This window comes from Engystomops pustulosus, chromosome 10, assembly GCF_040894005.1.
Source record: "Engystomops pustulosus chromosome 10, aEngPut4.maternal, whole genome shotgun sequence".
In the NCBI taxonomy this organism is placed as follows: Eukaryota; Metazoa; Chordata; class Amphibia; order Anura; family Leptodactylidae; genus Engystomops; species Engystomops pustulosus.
The window spans coordinates 7,663,549-7,682,957 of NC_092420.1; the positions used below are offsets into that span (position 1 = coordinate 7,663,549).

General features: G+C 42.3%; 1 protein-coding gene across 1 annotated transcript in view; it reads left to right on the plus strand.

The window, feature by feature from the left end:
• Positions 1 to 15,754: 15,754 nt before the first annotated feature.
• Positions 15,755 to 19,409, plus strand: part of ALDH1L1 (aldehyde dehydrogenase 1 family member L1) — a 37,506-nt gene continuing 33,851 nt past the window's right edge. The window contains exon 1 of the mRNA XM_072128842.1: positions 15,755 to 15,873. The gene's annotated coding sequence lies outside the window, so the exon portion shown is untranslated. The remainder of the gene's footprint in view (positions 15,874 to 19,409) is intronic.

The following is a 19,409-nucleotide window of genomic DNA, read 5'->3' on the forward strand; positions in this document are numbered from 1 at the left end:
TGCAGACACTGGAACATATAATAGATACATTAGATACACTGCAGACACTAGAACATATAATAGATACATTAGATACTCTGCAGACACTAGAACATATAATAGATACATTACATACACTGCAGACACTAGAACATATAATAGATACATTAGATACACTGCAGACACTAGTACATATAATAGATACATTAGATACACTGCAGACACTAGAACATATAATAGATACATTAGATACACTGCAGACACTAGAACATATAATAGATACATTAGATACATTACAGACACTAGAACATATAATAGATACATTAGATACACTGCAGACACTAGTACATATAATAGATACATTAGATACACTGCAGACACTAGAACATATAATAGATACATTAGATACACTGCAGACACTAGAACATATAATAGATACATTAGATACATTACAGACACTAGAACATATAATAGATACATTAGATACACTGCAGACACTAGTACATATAATAGATACATTAGATACACTGCAGACACTGGAACATATAATAGATACATTAGATACATTACAGACACTAGAACATATAATAGATACATTAGATACATTACAGACACTAGAACATATAATAGATACATTACAGACACTGGAACATATAATACAGAGGTCCCCAACCTTTTTTGCACCAGGGACCGGCTTTAAGATAGACCAGTTTTCCATGGCCCGGTGGGGGTGGGGGCGGGGCTTTGGTCATATGGGGTGGGGTTATGGAGGGGTGGAGCTTATAATATAAGATATCAGGGAGTGTCTGGACCAGATCCATCATATTGGTTTGGTTTAAAAATAAAGCAATGCAAAATGCATACAGCGTATCGCCATGTAGTTTAAAATGCATACAGAGTATCGCCATGTAATATAAAATGCATACAGCGTATCGCCATGTAGTATAAAATGCGTACAGCGTATCACCATGTAGTATAAAATGCATGCAGAATACCGCCATGTAGTATAAAATGCATACAGAATACCGCCATGTAGTATAAAATGCATACAGCGTATCGCCAAGTAGTATAAAATGCATATAGCATATCGCCATGTAGTATAAAATGCGTACAGCATATCACCATGTAGTATAAAATGCATGCAGAATACCGCCATGTAGTATAAAATACATACAGCGTATCACCGTGTACTATAAAATGCATACAGCATACCGCCATGTAGTATAAAATGCATACAGCGTATCACCATGTAGTATAAAATGCATACAGCATACCGCCATGTAGTATAAAATGCATACAGCGTATCACCATGTAGTATAAAATGCATACAGCATACCGCCATGTAGTATAAAATGCATACAGCGTATCACCATGTAGTATAAAATGCATACAGAATACCGCCATGTAGTATAAAATGCATACAGCGTGTCGCCATGTAGTATAAAATGCATACAGCGTATCACCGTGTACTATAAAATGCATACAGCATACCGCCATGTAGTATAAAATGCATACAGCGTATCACCATGTAGTATAAAATGCATACAGAATACCGCCATGTAGTATAAAATGCATCCAGCGTGCCACCAAGTAGTATAAAATGCATACAGCGTATCACCGTGCACTATAAAATGCATACAGCATACCGCCATGTAGTATAAAATGCATACAGCATACCGCCATGTAGTATAAAATGCATCCAGCGTGTCACCAAGTAGTATAAAATGCACACAGCATGCCACCAAGTATTATAAAATAGATACAACGTACCGCCAAGTAGTATAAAATGCATACTGAATACTGCCATGTAGTACAAAATATCACAAATGCTGCATATACATACAGCATATATACACAAAAACAAACAGTAGATACAGCATTTACACATATACACATACATACACATACATATATACACACATACATACATATACATATACACAAACACACATATACACACATACACATATATACACACACATATTACATATATTTACACATATATACACATATTACACATATATACACATATTACACATATATACACATATTACACATTTATATGCAAAGATAAAGTAACCTTACCTCTCTGTTGTGTTCTTGGAAATTTCCGTGCCTTGTCCTGCAGCGGTGGTGGCGCGGTGAGGTAGCCGGGAGCGGGTAGGTCTTGAGAGCCGAGAGCCGGGAGGCTAGGGAGCCTGGAGCTTAAGCGGGGGCAGGGGGAGCCGAGAGCCTGGGGGGGGGGCGTTAGCGGAGCCGGGTTGAGACGGGAGTGGAAGGGGAGCCGGGAGCCGAGAGCCTGTAGGGGGGGGGGGCGTTAGCGGAGCCGGGTTGGGACGGGAGTGGAAGGGGAGCCGGGAGCGGAGAGCCGGAAGCGGGTGGGTCAAGAGCCGAGAACTGGGAGCGGGGTGGCAGAGGGAGCGGAGAGCCGAGAGCGGAGGGAGCGGTAGGGGAGCTTGAGCAGGGAGCCGAGAGCCTGGACGGGGGGCGTTAGCAGAGACAGGTTGAGACGGGAGTGGAGAGCCGGGAGCGGGGGGCGGAGGGAGCGGAGAGCCAGGAACCGGAGGGAGCGGAGAGCCGGGAGCAGGGGGCGGAGAGCCAGGAGCAGGGAGGACGTTAGCGGAGGGAGCGGGAAAGGAGCCTGGAGCTTGAGCGGGGGCAGGGGGAGCAGGGAGCCGAGAGCCTGGAGCGGGGGGAGCTCGGTGCCGGCAGGGTCTGGGGGCCGTTGTAAGGTGCCGGCGGCGTCGGGGGGTGGGCGCAAGGTGCTGGCAGCGTCGGGGAGCAAGGTGCCGGACAGAGGGCTGCAACGTGGTCCCGTCCGGTGCGGGAGCTCAGCGTTGGCCGGTGACGCCCCTGCGCGGACCGGCTGATGAACTCCAACGGCCCGGTCCTGGTCCGCGGACCGGCGGTTGGGGACCTCTGATATAATAGATAAATGAGATACATTACAGACAGGAGCTGCAGACTCTATTTACAGTTCATCACCTTCTATTTACAAAATATTCTGCAAAACGCTGAGCTCACAGCAAGAGCAAGAGAAGTTTGCACAAGTTTGCAGAAGCTTGCAGAAGTTTGCAGATATTACAAACAAGTGTCCCCCATGTAATTCTGCACAGTATCACCAGTGTATCTGAGGGGGATATTGTGCAGAATTACAGGGGTGCAGCAGGAGACCAGCACTGGGGGATCCCCTCCAGGAGAAGCCCCTGCTGAGGAGGTCACTGGGTGCAGGGTGTCACACACCTGGGTGCTGCTGTGGGTGTTATCTTCATTCTGGGGTGTGGGAGAGGCAGAGAGGAGCTTGTAGCAGGATCACATGTAAGTGCCTGAATCTAACATTGCGCCTAAACTGCGCCTAAACTGTGTTAAAGTAAAGTGATTAATAGGAGGCAGAAAATATACTTATCACAGATGGTTGTAGCTTGTGATAATTCTGGCAAAACAGTGCGCCCGAATTTAGGCGCAACTGCTACACTTAGGCGCACAAAAGTGATAAATGTGGCCCTATGACTGATATCTAATGTTCTGTAGCTTCATGTTCAAGGGCTCCTGTCATGGAAATGTTTACTTCCTTAAAAGGTTTGCTGCAAGTTTGATATTGATCCCTTATCCACAGATGGATACGAGATAGATGATAAATCCAGAGCAGAACAGGATCAATCCAATTAGGTGCGCCTTCTAAGCCATACGGTTCCTGGTCCCAACCATTAGTATCTAAGTCCACAGAAGAGGCAGCACAAAAAAATAAAATGAGAAATTGGTGAAGTTTATTCCGTGGCTTGGTGAAAGGTTTTGGTGTTAAAATTTCTTCAAGCATAAAACCAAATCGTTGCATCCAGCCATGGAATAAACTTCACCAATTTTACATTTTTTTGGGTGTGATGCCTCTTCTGTGGACTTAGATAGACAAATAGAAATATAGTGCACCTTCTTACATACATGGCCGGCGTTAGGGGGGGGGCAAACTGGGCATTTGCCCAAGGTCCCCAGTCCTAAAGGGGCCCCCTGCATGTGGACTTTTGTGGACAGAGAATGTATTGCTCCTTTATTAGCCCTTGGTTGAATGCCCAGGTGGAGATGCTTATTATCTATCTCCTGCCTATATATCTATCATCTATCTCCTATCTATATATCTATTCATCTGTCTACTTATATATCTCCTATCATTTTTCTATTTACTATCTATATATTTGTCTATCGAACCATTTATCCATCTAGTTTTTTGTCTATTTATTTATATCTCTATCTTCTATCTATCTATCTATCTCCTATCTATCTATCTATCTATCTATCTCCTATCTATCTATCTCATATCTATCTATCTATCTATCTATCTATCTATCTCATATCTATCTATCTATCAATCGATTTTATCTCTTTACTCTTATCTCTTACTTTATATTTCTGCATCTATAAATCTGTATCATCTCAATCATCTGTCTATCTCCTATACCAGTGATGGCTAACCTATGGCACTAGTGCCAGAGGTGGCACTCAGAGCCCTTTCTGTGGGCACTCAGGCCATCACCAGAGATGACTCCAGGTATCTTCCTGCAGTCCCAGACAGCCCAGGACTTGCTGTGCAGAGGTATTTTAAAGTGACAGCGCTACCTGGGACTATTTCCTGCTTTATTGGTGTCCTCAGGGGCTGGTATCAATGAAAGCTGTGACAGAAAAGGGAGTATAAATCACAAATTACATTTCTGTGTTGGCACTTTGCGATAAATAAGAGGGTCTTTGTTGTAGTTTGGGCACTCGGCCTCTAAAAGGTTTGCCATCAATGTCCTATACCAGTGATGGCAAACCTTTTAGAGACCGAGTGCCCAAACTACAACGGAGACCCGCTTATTTATCGCAAAGTGCCAACACAGAAATGTAATTTGTGATTTATACTCCCTTCTCTGTCACAGTTTTCATTGATACCAGCACCCTGAGGACACCAATAAAGCAGAAAATAGTCCCAGGTTGAGCTGTCACTTTAAAATAGCTCTGTGCACAGCAAGTCCTGGGCTGTCTGGGACTGCAGGAATATACCTGGAGTCATCTCTGGTGATGGCCTGAGTGCCCGCAGAAAGGGCTCTGAGTGCCACCTCTGGCACCAGTGCCATAGGTTAGCCATCACTGTCCTATACAATCCTCCTCCAGCCCCATATGACAGATACTTACCTACTACTGTGTGTAACTACAAAGTGTCATTACTGTGCAGGGGTAAAGGAGCCTCTTACTGACTGTCACTGCTCATAAATGAGTTTTATTTTGGGCCCCAATTTTAGTTTTGCCCAGGGCCCCACTTTATCTAAAACCAACCCCCCTGACATAACCCCATAGCCCATAGTAATCCCAGGAGGTAGAGAGACAGATATGTACATAGATAATCCTGGGACATCTCCCAGCAGTTATCATGTAGTAGACTTGTGTTTGTCTCCGGCTTTGCTGACAGAGAATGACCTGGCAGATTTTCTGTCCGCTGTTGGTGTGTGTTGGGAGGTGGGTGACCTTTGGTCGGGCAGGTAGGTGTACCCCGCTCATCCGTCTATACTTGGGAGATGTAGTTATTATGTTGCAGATTATTTTAGTCCTGTTTTTCTGTGTCAAGTTTCCAGTTGAACAGAAAACCTTGAGATTGTGAACCAGGAAAAACAACCTGCTGAGGACACAACCTGCGCGACTCCCATATACATAAAGTATAAGTGTATATATGTACATACATAGTGGAGTATACAGAGTACAGTATGAGTGTATATATGTACATACAGAGTGGAGTATACACAGTACAGTATGAGTGTATATATGTACATACAGAGTGGAGTATACACAGTACAGTATGAGTGTATATATGTACATACAGAGTGGAGTATACACAGTACAGTATGAGTGTATATATGTACATACAGAGTGGAGTATACACAGTACAGTATGAGTGTATATAAGTACATACAGAGTGGAGTATACACAGTACTGTATGAGCGTATATATGTACATACAGAGTGGAGTATACACAGTACAGTATGAGTGTATATATGTATATACAGAGTGGAGTATACACAGTACAGTATGAGTGTATATATGTACATACAGAGTGGAGTATACACAGTACAGTATGAGTGTATATATGTACATACAGAGTGGAGTATACACAGTACAGTATGAGTGTATATATGTACATACAGAGTGGAGTATACACAGTACAGTACGAGTGTATATATGTACATACAGAGTGGAGTATACACAGTACAGTACGAGTGTATATATGTATATACAGAGTGGAGTATACACAGTACAGTATGAGTGTATATATGTACATACAGAGTGGAGTATACACAGTACAGTACGAGTGTATATATGTATATACAGAGCGGAGTATACACAGTACAGTATGAGTGTATATATGTACATACAGAGTGGAGTATACACAGTACAGTACGAGTGTATATATGTATATACAGAGCGGAGTATACACAGTACAGTATGAGTGTATATATGTACATACAGAGTGGAGTATACACAGTACAGTATGAGTGTATATATGTACATACAGAGTGGAGTATACACAGTACAGTATGAGTGTATATATGTATATACAGAGTGGAGTATACACAGTACAGTATGAGTGTATATATGTACATACAGAGTGGAGTATACACAGTACAGTACGAGTGTATATATGTATATACAGAGTGGAGTATACACAGTACAGTATGAGTGTATATATGTATATACAGAGTGGAGTATACACAGTACAGTACGAGTGTATATATGTATATACATATTGGAGTATACACAGTACAGTATGAGTGTATATATGTACATACCGAGTGGAGTATACAGAGTACAGTATGAGTGTATATAAGTACATACAGAGTGGAGTATACAGAGTACTGTATGAGTGTATATATGTACATACAGAGTGGAGTATACACAGTACAGTACGAGTGTATATATGTACATACAGAGTGGAGTATACACAGTACAGTACGAGTGTATATATGTACATACAGAGTGGAGTATACAGAGTACAGTACAAGTGTATATATGTACATACAGAGTGGAGTATACAGAGTACAGTACGAGTGTATATATGTACATACAGAGTGGAGTATACAGAGTACAGTATGAGTGTATATATGTACATACAGAGTGGAGTATACACAGTACAGTATGAGTGTATATATGTACATACAGAGTGGAGTATACACAGTACAGTATGAGTGTATATATGTACATACAGAGTGGAGTATACACAGTACAGTACGAGTGTATATATGTATATACAGAGCGGAGTATACACAGTACAGTATGAGTGTATATATGTACATACAGAGTGGAGTATACACAGTACAGTATGAGTGTATATATGTACATACAGAGTGGAGTATACACAGTACAGTACGAGTGTATATATGTATATACAGAGCGGAGTATACACAGTACAGTATGAGTGTATATATGTACATACAGAGTGGAGTATACACAGTACAGTATGAGTGTATATATGTACATACAGAGTGGAGTATACACAGTACAGTATGAGTGTATATATGTATATACAGAGTGGAGTATACACAGTACAGTATGAGTGTATATATGTACATACAGAGTGGAGTATACACAGTACAGTACGAGTGTATATATGTATATACAGAGTGGAGTATACACAGTACAGTATGAGTGTATATATGTATATACAGAGTGGAGTATACACAGTACAGTATGAGTGTATATATGTATATACAGAGTGGAGTATACACAGTACAGTATGAGTGTATATATGTACATACAGAGTGGAGTATACACAGTACAGTACGAGTGTATATATGTATATACAGAGTGGAGTATACACAGTACAGTATGAGTGTATATATGTATATACAGAGTGGAGTATACACAGTACAGTATGAGTGTATATATGTACATACAGAGTGGAGTATACACAGTACAGTATGAGTGTATATATGTACATACAGAGTGGAGTATACACAGTACAGTACGAGTGTATATATGTATATACAGAGCGGAGTATACAGAGTACAGTATGAGTGTATATATGTACATACAGAGTGGAGTATACACAGTACAGTACGAGTGTATATATGTATATACAGAGTGGAGTATACACAGTACAGTATGAGTGTATATATGTACATACAGAGTGGAGTATACACAGTACAGTACGAGTGTATATATGTATATACAGAGTGGAGTATACACAGTACAGTATGAGTGTATATATGTATATACAGAGTGGAGTATACACAGTACAGTACGAGTGTATATATGTATATACATATTGGAGTATACACAGTACAGTATGAGTGTATATATGTACATACCAGGGGCGGACTGGCCATTGTACCCACCGGGAATTTTCCCGGTGGGCCGGTCGGTCCTGGGCCGGTGTGGGGCCGGTCCGGAGCTGGTGCGGGGCCGGTCCGCACTCCCTCCCTACAACTTTTCATCTAATCTACAGTACCTGCATCGTACGATCGTTCGATGCAGGTACTATTGATTAGTACACAGACGCAGCGCAGCACCGCTGCTTCTGCGTCTGTGTATAACGGGCAGCTACACAGGTCGCGCAATTGACGTCATTGCGCGACCTGTGTAGCGTGGAGGAGGCTGGCACTTACCATGTCAGCTGTCCGGCCCTCCCTGCAGCTCCGCGGCTTGGTGTGGAGGCGCGGAGCAGTGACGTCACTATCCCGCGCCTCTTCACCAAGCCACAGAAGACCGAGGGAAGAAACCTGTGCTTAAAAGGGTGAGTATGATGTTTTGTTTTTAATGATAGAATGGGGACAATAATTATTTCTGGGGCGGGAGGGGGGTGCATTAAGGCTGGCAGGGGGCATAAATTATAGGTCTGTGGCAGGGGGGCGGGGCTGAGGGCTGGCAGGGTTCATAAATCATATGTCTGGGGCGGGGGGGAGGGCATTATTCTATATCTGGGGCTTGTAGGGGGCATAAATTATATGTCTGGGGCGGGGGGGGGGGCATTAATTATATGTCTGGGGCAGGGGGCATTATTGTATATCTAGGGCTGGCAGGGGGCATACATTATATGTCTGGGGCGGGGGGAGGGCATTATTCTATATCTGGGGCTGTTAGGGGGCATAAATTATATGTCTGGGGCGGGGGGGGGCATTAATTATATGTCTGGGGCAGGGGGCATTATTGTATATCTAGGGCTGGCAAGGGGCATAAATTATATGTCTGGGGCAGGGGCATAAATTATATGTCTGGGGCAGGGGCATAAATTATATGTCTGGGGCGGGGGGGCATTATTGTATATCTAGGACTAGCAGGGGGCATTAATTCTACATCTGGGGCTGGCAAGGGGCATCAATTATATGGTGGGGGCATTATTGTATATCTTGGGCTGGCGGGGGTATTAATTATATGTCTGGGGCGGGGGGGGGGGGCATTATTCTATGTCTGGGGCAGGTTGGGGCCATTATTCTATGTCTGGGGTAGGCTGGGGGTATTAATTCTATGTCTGGGGCAGGCGGGTGCCATTAATTCTATGTCTGGGGCGGGCTGGGGCCATTAGTTCTATGTCTGGGATAGGCTGGGGCCATTAATTCTATGTCTGGGGCAGGCTGGGGCCATTAATTCTATGTCTGGGGTAGGCTGGGGCCATTAATTCTATGTCTGGGGCAGGCTGGGGCCATTAATTCTATGTCTGGGGTAGGCTGGGGCCATTAATTCTATGTCTGGGGCAGGCTGGGGCCATTAGTTCTATTTCTGGGGCAGGCTGGGGCCATTAGTTCTATGTCTGGGATAGGCTGGGGCCATTAATTCTATGTCTGGGGTAGGCTGGGGCCATTAATTCTATGTCTGGGGCAGGCGGGTGCCATTAATTCTATGTCTGGGGCGGGCTGGGGCCATTAGTTCTATTTCTGGGGCAGGCTGGGGCCATTAGTTCTATGTCTGGGGTAGTCTGGGGCCATTAATTCTATGTCTGGGATAGGCTGGGGCCATTAATTCTATGTCTGGGGCAGGCTGGGGCCATTAATTCTATGTCTGGGGCAGGCTGGGGCCATTAGTTCTATTTCTGGGGCAGGCTGGGGCCATTAGTTCTATGTCTGGGATAGGCTGGGGCCATTAATTCTATGTCTGGGGTAGGCTGGGGCCATTAATTCTATGTCTGGGGTAGGCTGGGGCCATTAATTCTATGTCTGGGGCAGGCTGGGGCCATTAATTCTATGTCTGGGGCAGGCTGGGGCCATTAGTTCTATTTCTGGGGCAGGCTGGGGCCATTAATTCTATGTCTGGGGTAGGCTGGGGCCATTAATTATATGTCTGGGGTAGGCTGGGGCCATTAATTATATGTCTGGGGCAGGCTGGGGCCATTAATTCTATGTCTGGGGCAGGCTGGGGCCATTAATTCTATGTCTGGGGCAGGCTGGGGCCATTAGTTCTATTTCTGGGGCAGGCTGGGGCCATTAATTCTATGTCCGGAGTAGGCTGGGGCCATTAATTCTATGTCTGGGGCAGGCTGGGGCCATTAATTCTATGTCCGGGGTAGGCTGGGGCCATTAATTCTATGTCTGGGGTAGGCTGGGGCCATTAATTATATGTCTGGGGCGGGCTGGGGGCATAAATTCTGTGTCTGGGGTAGGCTGGGGGCATTAATTTTATGACTGGGGAAGGCTGGGGCCATTCAATTTATGTCTGGGGCAGTCTGTGGCATTGATTCTGTGTCTGGGGCAGGCTGGGGGCATTCATTTTATGACTGGGGTAGGCCGGGGCCATTATTATTACACCTGGGTCATAGTCGGAGCTCTATCAATAGTGGGGTGGAAGTGGGGGGTTAAGGAGGTTAAAGGTGAGAAAGAAGAAATACATTATCCTTACATTATGGGGCACTATTTGTGTGGTACTAATATTGTAGGGGGCTCTATTACAGTATTTGGGGCACAGTATTGGTGGTAGCAGAAGAAGGGACAATGGGAAAGTGCAGAACATAAGACATCTGTGTGGTAAACTCTGCAGGAAAGCTGTGTACCTGGAGGAAGAGACAAGGTGATGGTGGAACTAATGGAGAAGATGAGGAACGAGTACAATCAGAGGAGACGTCACCTGATGTCACTGGATGCAATAGGTGAGGATCTCATGTGTTTTCTGTAGCTGTATATGATAAATACTGATTTTTTGCATGTTCGCTTCTGTGTATATATGTAGTATTATAGTAGTTATATTCCTGTACATAGAGAGCAGTATTATAGTAGTTATATTCTTGTACATAGGGGGCAGTATTATAGTAGTTATATTCTTGTACATAGGGGGCAGTATTATAGTAGTTATATTCCTGTACATAGGGGGGAGTATTATAGTAGTTATATTCTTGTACATAGGGGGCAGTATTATAGTAGTTATATTCCTGTACATAGGGGGCAGTATTATAGTAGTTATATTCTTGTACATAGGGGGCAGTATTATAGTAGTTATATTCTTGTACATAGGGGGCAGTATTATAGTAGTTATATTCTTGTACATAGGGGCAGTATTATAGTAGTTATATTCTTGTACATAGGGGGCAGTATTATAGTAGTTATATTCCTGTACATAGGGGGGGCAGTATTATAGTAGTTATATTCTTGTACATATGGGGGGCAGTATTATAGTAGTTATAGTCTTGTACATAGGGGGCAGTATTATACTAGTTATATTCTTGTACATAGGGGGCAGTATTATAGTAGTTATATTCTTGTACATAGGGGGCAGTATTATAGTAGTTATATTCTTGTACATAGGGGGCAGTATTATAGTAGTTATATTCTTGTACATAGGGGGCAGTATTATAGTAGTTATATTCTTGTACATAGGGGGCAGTATTATAGTAGTTATATTCTTGCACATAGGGGACAGTATTATAGTAGTTATATTCTTGCACATAGGGGCAGTATTATAGTAGTTATATTCTTGTACATAGGGGGCAGTATTATAGTAGTTATATTCTTGTACATAGGGGGCAGTATTATAGTAGTTATATTCCTGTACATAGGGGGCTGTATTATAGTAGTTATATTCTTGCAAATAGGGGGCAGTATTATAGTAGCTATATTCTTGTACATAGGGGCAGTATTATAGTAGTTATATTCTTGTACATAGGGGGTAGTATTATAGTAGTTATATTCTTGTACATAGGGAGCTGTATTATAGTAGTTATATTCCTGTACATATGGGGGGCAGTATTATAGTAGTTATGTTCTTGTACATAGGGGGCAGTATTATAGTAGTTATATTCTTGTACATAGGGGGTAGTATAATAGTAGTTATATTCTTGTACATAGGGATCTGTATTATAGTAGTTATATTCCTGTACATAGGGGGGGGCAGTATTATAGTAGTTATATTCTTGTACATAGGGGGCAGTATTATAGTAGTTATATTCTTGTACATAGGGGGCAGTATTATAGTAGTTATATTCTTGTACATAGGAGGCAGTATTATAGTAGTTATATTCTTGTACATAGGGGGCAGTATTATAGTAGTTATATTCCTGTACATAGGGGGCAGTATTATAGTAGTTATATTCTTGTACATAGGGGGCAGTATTATAGTAGTTATATTCTTGTACATAGGGAGCAGTATTATAGTAGTTATATTCTTGTACACAGGGGGCAGTAGTATAGTAGTTATATTCTTGTACATAGGGGGCAGTATTATAGTAGTTATATTCTTGTACATAGGGGGCCGTATTATAGTAGTTATATTCTTGTACATAGGGGGCAGTATTATAGTAGTTATATTCCTGTACATAGGGGGCAGTATTATAGTAGTTATATTCTTGTACATAGGGGGCAGTATTATAGTAGTTATATTCCTGTACATAGGGGAAAGGTATATAAGGCTTACCGGGTCGTGTGTTTGCATCATTTACTGATCGACAGGTCACATTCTTTGCACATCAGATTCACTTACTAGTAAAAGATGTTCTTGTTTTGTGTTAAGGCCATCTACCAACAATTTGTCTGTTATAACCCCACCCACATTATCTGACCACACCCACTTGTTTTGACTCCGCCCATAAAATGGGGCCACTATTACAGTTTTTTCCAGGGCCATTTTAAATTCCCAGTCCGCCCCTGGTACATACCGAGTGGAGTATACAGAGTACAGTATGAGTGTATATAAGTACATACAGAGTGGAGTATACAGAGTACTGTATGAGTGTATATATGTACATACAGAGTGGAGTATACACAGTACAGTACGAGTGTATATATGTACATACAGAGTGGAGTATACAGAGTACAGTACGAGTGTATATATGTACATACAGAGTGGAGTATACAGAGTACAGTACGAGTGTATATATGTACATACAGAGTGGAGTATACAGAGTACAGTATGAGTGTATATATGTATATACAGAGTGGAGTATACACAGTACAGTATGAGTGTATATATGTACATACAGAGTGGAGTATACAGAGTACAGTATGAGTGTATATATGTACATGCATAGTGGAGTATACAGAGTACAGTATGAGTGTATATATGTACATACAGAGTGGAGTATACACAGTACAGTATGAGTGTATATATGTACTTACAGAGTGGAGTATACACAGTACAGTATGAGTGTATATATGTACATACAGAGTGGAGTATACAGAGTACAGTATGAGTGTATATATGTACATACAGAGTGGAGTATACACAGTACAGTGAGTGTATATATGTACATACAGAGTGGAGTATACACAGTACAGTGAGTGTATATATGTACATACAGAGTGGAGTATACAGAGTACAGTATGAGTGTATATATGTACATACAGAGTGGAGTATACACAGTACAGTACGAGTGTATATATGTATATACATATTGGAGTATACACAATACAGTATATACAGTGGGAATGGAAAGCATTCTGACCCCTTTAAATGTTTTACTCTGTTTCATTGCAGCCAATTGGAAGGATCAAAAATGTTCTTGTTTTTGGTCAAAAAGACTGAGGAACTGCCCAAGGAGCTCAGACACAGAATTGTAGCGAGGCACAGATCTGGCCAAGGTCGCAAAAGAATTTCTGCAGCACTCAATGTTCCTTAGAGCACAGTGGCCTCGATAATCCTTACATGGAAGAAGTTTGGGACGACCACAACTCTTCCCCGCCCTGGCCGTCCAGCCAAACTAAGCAATCGTGGGAGAAGAGCCTTGGTGACAGGTAAAGAAGAACCCCATGATCCCTGTGGCTGAGCCCCAGAGATGCAGTAGGTAGGTGGGAGTCACCTATCACTGCAGTAGGTAGGTAGGTGGGAGTCACCTATCACTGCAGTAGGTAGGTAGGTGGGAGTCACCTATCACTGCAGCCTACAGCAGTCGGGGGTTTATGGCAGAGTCTGGAAGCTTCTCCTCAGTGTAAGACACATGAAAGCCGCATACAGTGTGCACAACACATGAAGGATCCGGACTATGATAAGATTCTCTGCTCTGATGAGATGAAGATTGGACTTTTTGGTGTTAGTTCTAAGCGGTGGAGAAAACCCGGCGCCGCTCATCACCGGCCAAATCCAATCCCAGCAGTGACACATGGGGGGCAGCATCAGGATATGGGGGGGGGCAGCATCAGTCTATGGGGGGGGGCAGCATCAGGATATGGGGGGAGGGCAGCATCAGGATATGGGGGGCAGCATCAGGATATGGGGGGGGCAGCATCAGGATATGGGGGGGGGCAGCATCAGGCTACGGGGGGGGCGGCATCAGGATATGGGGGGAGGGCAGCATCAGTCTATGGGGGGAGGGCAGCATCAGGATATGGGGGGAGGGCAGCATCAGGATATGGGGGGAGGGCAGCATCAGTCTATGGGGGGAGGGCAGCATCAGGATATGGGGGGGCAGCATCAGGCTACGGGGTGGGGCAGCATCAGGATATGGGGGGGGGGGCAGCATCAGGATATGGGGGGGGCAGCATCAGGATATGGGTGGAGGGCAGCATCAGGATATGGGGGAGGGGAGCAGCATCAGGATATGGGGGAGGGGAGCAGCATCAGGATACGGGGGGGCAGCATCAGGATATGGGTGGAGGGCAGCATCAGGATATGGGGGGGCAGCATCAGGATATGGGTGGAGGGCAGCATCAGGATATGGGGGGAGGGCAGCATCAGGATATGGGGGGAGGGCAGCATCAGGATATGGGGGGGACAGGAGCACTGGGGGTAATGGACGGAAAGATGAATGCGGCCAAGTACAGGGATATCCTGGATGAGAACCTCTTCCAGATGCTCTGGACCTCAGACTGGGCCGAACCTTCCAACAAGACAATGACCCGAAGCCCAGAGCTAAAATACCACAGCAGAGGCTTCAGAACATCTCTGTGACCATTCCTGACCGGCTCAGCCAGAACCCGGACCTAAGCCCAATGCAGCATCTCTGGAGAGACCGGAAAATATCTCCACCAGCGTTCACCATCCAACCTGAGGGCCCTGGAGAGGATCTGCCAGGACGAGGCCTACAGTATGAATGTATTAGAGAGGTGAACACACCACCGGATCAGGACATGTGACAATAACATGTGAAATATTCAGGGACCAGCACCTGTGGCTTGAGGTGGTAAATCATTTCCCCAGTGAGGACATCAGATACTTTTAGCCTCATCTGTTTTTAGTTGGTTTCTAAAAAAATTTTAAGACTGTATAAAAATGTCAGTGCTGCCTGTAGTAACCAATCACAGCGCAGCTTACACTACACACACTGCTCAAGTACAATGAAAGCTGCGCTGCGATTGGTTTGCTACAGGCAATAAAGACGGTCCTGCTTCTAGAAGATGGAGGATATCTGTCCACGTAAATCTGATGAGTCATCAGCCACCGAAATATCACAGAGACATCCAAGGAAAACATGGAGTGCAGATAACGAGACCTTGTGCCTGTCACACCATCTGTGAATGAGTAACCACAGCACCAGCACCACTCACACCAAATATATCCAGAGCCAAGCAACTGCACAATGTTATATCCCGACCCAGACATAGGGGGGATTTATCAACTACAGTGGGCTGCACTTGTGGTCTGGTGTAGTTTTGTGCTAAAACCTTCACGTGGTCCGGGTGGTGCACAGTTCCTGCCTCGCACCGGCTCCTGCACCTACACCCCCCTCCTCCCCCGGCAGCTGGCCGCGTCATAATTACAATTATTCCAGGACTTCTATGTGTGTTTTCCGCCATAAAATCCCTGATAAATGTCCCCCGTAGCCTGATCAATCAGCATCGTCCGCCAGGGTCCGATCTGTAGGTTGTCGTTTTTTAAAGGGTGTAAAAAGGTTGAACATCCCTTGTTTAATACATGATGTAAGATTACTACATTTACTTAAATTGGCTACAAACCCACAGAAATCAGACAGTAATAATAATAATTCTTTCTTTATTTATATAGCGTCTACAGATTACATGCACAAAGCTTGTCACATCAGTCCCTGTCCCCATGGGGCTCACAATCTAATCAACCTACCAGTATGTTTTGGAGTGTGGGAGGAAAACGAAGGACCTGGAGGAAACCCACACAAACACAGAGAGAACATACAATGCTTTTCTTGCCTAAATAGCCGACTATTAGCATCATAAATGCAGAGGAGTTATTTATTTGTATTACTGAAAAATGTTAAGAGGCGTATTATTATACTATATTATACTGCGACCCCACACCAGAAACCCAGAGCCCCGAGCACAAGAGGCAGTATTATAGTAGTTATATTCCTGTACATAGGGGGCAGTATTATAGTAGTTATATTCTTGTACATAGGGGGCAGTATTATAGTAGTTATATTCCTGTACATAGGGGGCAGTATTATAGTAGTTATATTCTTGTACATAGGGGGCAGTATTATAGTAGTTATATTCTTGTACATAGGGGGCAGTATTATAGTAGTTATATTCTTGTACATAGGGGGCAGTATTATAGTTGTTATATTCTTGTACATAGGGGGCAGTATTATAGTAGTTATATTCTTGTACATAGGGGGCAATATTATAGTAGTTATATTCCTGTACATAGGGGGCAGTATTATAGTAGTTATATTCTTGTACATAGGAGGCAGTATTATAGTAGTTATATTCCTGTACATAGGGGGCAGTATTATAGTAGTTATATTCCTGTACATAGGGAGCAGTATTATAGTAGTTATATTCCTGTACATAGGGGGCAGTATTATAGTAGTTATATTCTTGTACATAGGGGGCAGTATTATAGTAGTTATATTCTTGTACATAGGGGGTAGTATTATAGTAGTTATATTCCTGTACATAGGGGGCAGTATTATAGTAGTTATATTCCTGTACATAGGGAGCAGTATTATAGTAGTTATATTCCTGTACATAGGGGGCAGTATTATAGTAGTTATATTCTTGTACATAGGGGGCAGTATTATAGTAGTTATATTCTTGTGCATAGGGGGCAGTATTATAGTAGTTATATTCCTGTACATAGGGAGCAGTATTATAGTAGTTATATTCTTGTACATAGGGGGCAGTATTATAGTAGTTATATTCTTGTACAAATAGGGGGCGGTATTATAGTAGTTATATTCTTGTACATAGGGGGCGGTATTATAGTTGTTATATTCTTGTACATAGGGGGCAGTATTATAGTAGTTATATTCTTGTACATAGGGGGCAGTATTATAGTAGTTATATTCTTGTACATAGGGGGCAGTATTATAGTAGTTATATTCCTGTACATAGGGGGCAGTATTATAGTAGTTATATTCTTGTACATAGGGGGCGGTATTATAGTAGTTATATTCTTGTACATAGGGGGCGGTATTATAGTTGTTATATTCGTGTACATAGGGGGCAGTATTATAGTAGTTATATTCTTGTACATAGGGGGCAGTATTATAGTTGTTATATTCGTGTACATAGGGGGCAGTATTATAGTAGTTATATTCTTGTACATAGGGGGCAGTATTATAGTAGTTATATTCTTGTACATAGGGGGCAGTATTATAGTAGCTATATTCTTGTACATAGGGGGCAGTATTATAGTAGCTATATTCTTGTACATAGGGGGCAGTATTATAGTAGTTATATTCCTGTACATAGGGGGAAGTATTATAGTAGTTATATTCTTGTACATAGGAGGCAGTATTATAGTAGTTATATTCCTGTACATAGGGGGCAGTATTATAGTGGTGATATTCTTGTACATAGGGGCCAGTATTATAGTAGTTATATTCCTGTACATAGGGAGCAGTATTATAGTAGTTATATTCTTGTACATAGGGGGCAGTATTATAGTAGTTATATTCTTGTACATAGGGGGCAGTATTATAGTAGATATATTCTTGTACATAGGGGGCAGTATTATAGTAGCTATATTCTTGTACATAGGGGGCAGTATTATAGTAGCTATATTCTTGTATATAGGGGGCAGTATTATAGTAGCTATATTCTTGTACATAGGGGGCAGTATTATAGTAGTTATATTCCTGTACATAGGGGGAAGTATTATAGTAGTTATATTCCTGTACATAGGGGGCAGTATTATAGTAGTTATATTCTTGTACATAGGGGCAGTATTATAGTAGTTATATTCTTGTACATAGGGGGCAGTATTATAGTAGTTATATTCTTGTACATAGGGGGCAGTATTATAGTAGTTATATTCCTGTACATAGGGGGCAGTATTATAGTAGTTATATTCCTGTACATAGGGGGCAATATTATAGTAGTTATATTCTTGTACATAGGGGGCAGTATTATAGTAGTTATATTCCTGTACATAGGGGGCAGTATTATAGTAGTTATATTCTTGTACATAGGGGGCAGTATTATAGTAGTTATATTCCTGTACATAGGGGGCAGTATTATAGTAGTTATATTCCTGTACATAGGGGGCAATATTATAGTAGTTATATTCTTGTACATAGGGGGCAGTATTATAGTAGTTATATTCTTGTACATAGGGGGCAGTATTATAGTAGTTATATTCCTGTACATAGGGGGCAGTATTATAGTAGTTATATTCCTGTACATAGGGGGCAATATTATAGTAGTTATATTCTTGTACATAGGGGGCAGTATTATAGTAGTTATATTCCTGTACATAGGGGGCAATATTATAGTAGTTATATTCTTGTACATAGGGGGCAGTATTATAGTAGTTATATTCCTGTACATAGGGGACACATCTCACATCTATGTTATACAGAGTACTGTCAGTATGTTTAAGGATTTCTACCAGCAGGAAGAAGGATTGTAAACCCAGCACACTGACATACAGGTGTGTGCCCCCTCTTCCGTGATCCTCTCTTTTTAAGCTTCCTATGCCCTTGTTTTTAAGAAAAAAAGGCTTTAAAAATCATGTAAATGAGCATGAGGCCTTGCATAATTTTAAATGCCTTTTTTTTTTTGTAAATAAAGTCTGCCAGGGCTTGTAAATAAATAAATTTATTATAAATAAATAATTTATTATAATTACAAATATTATAT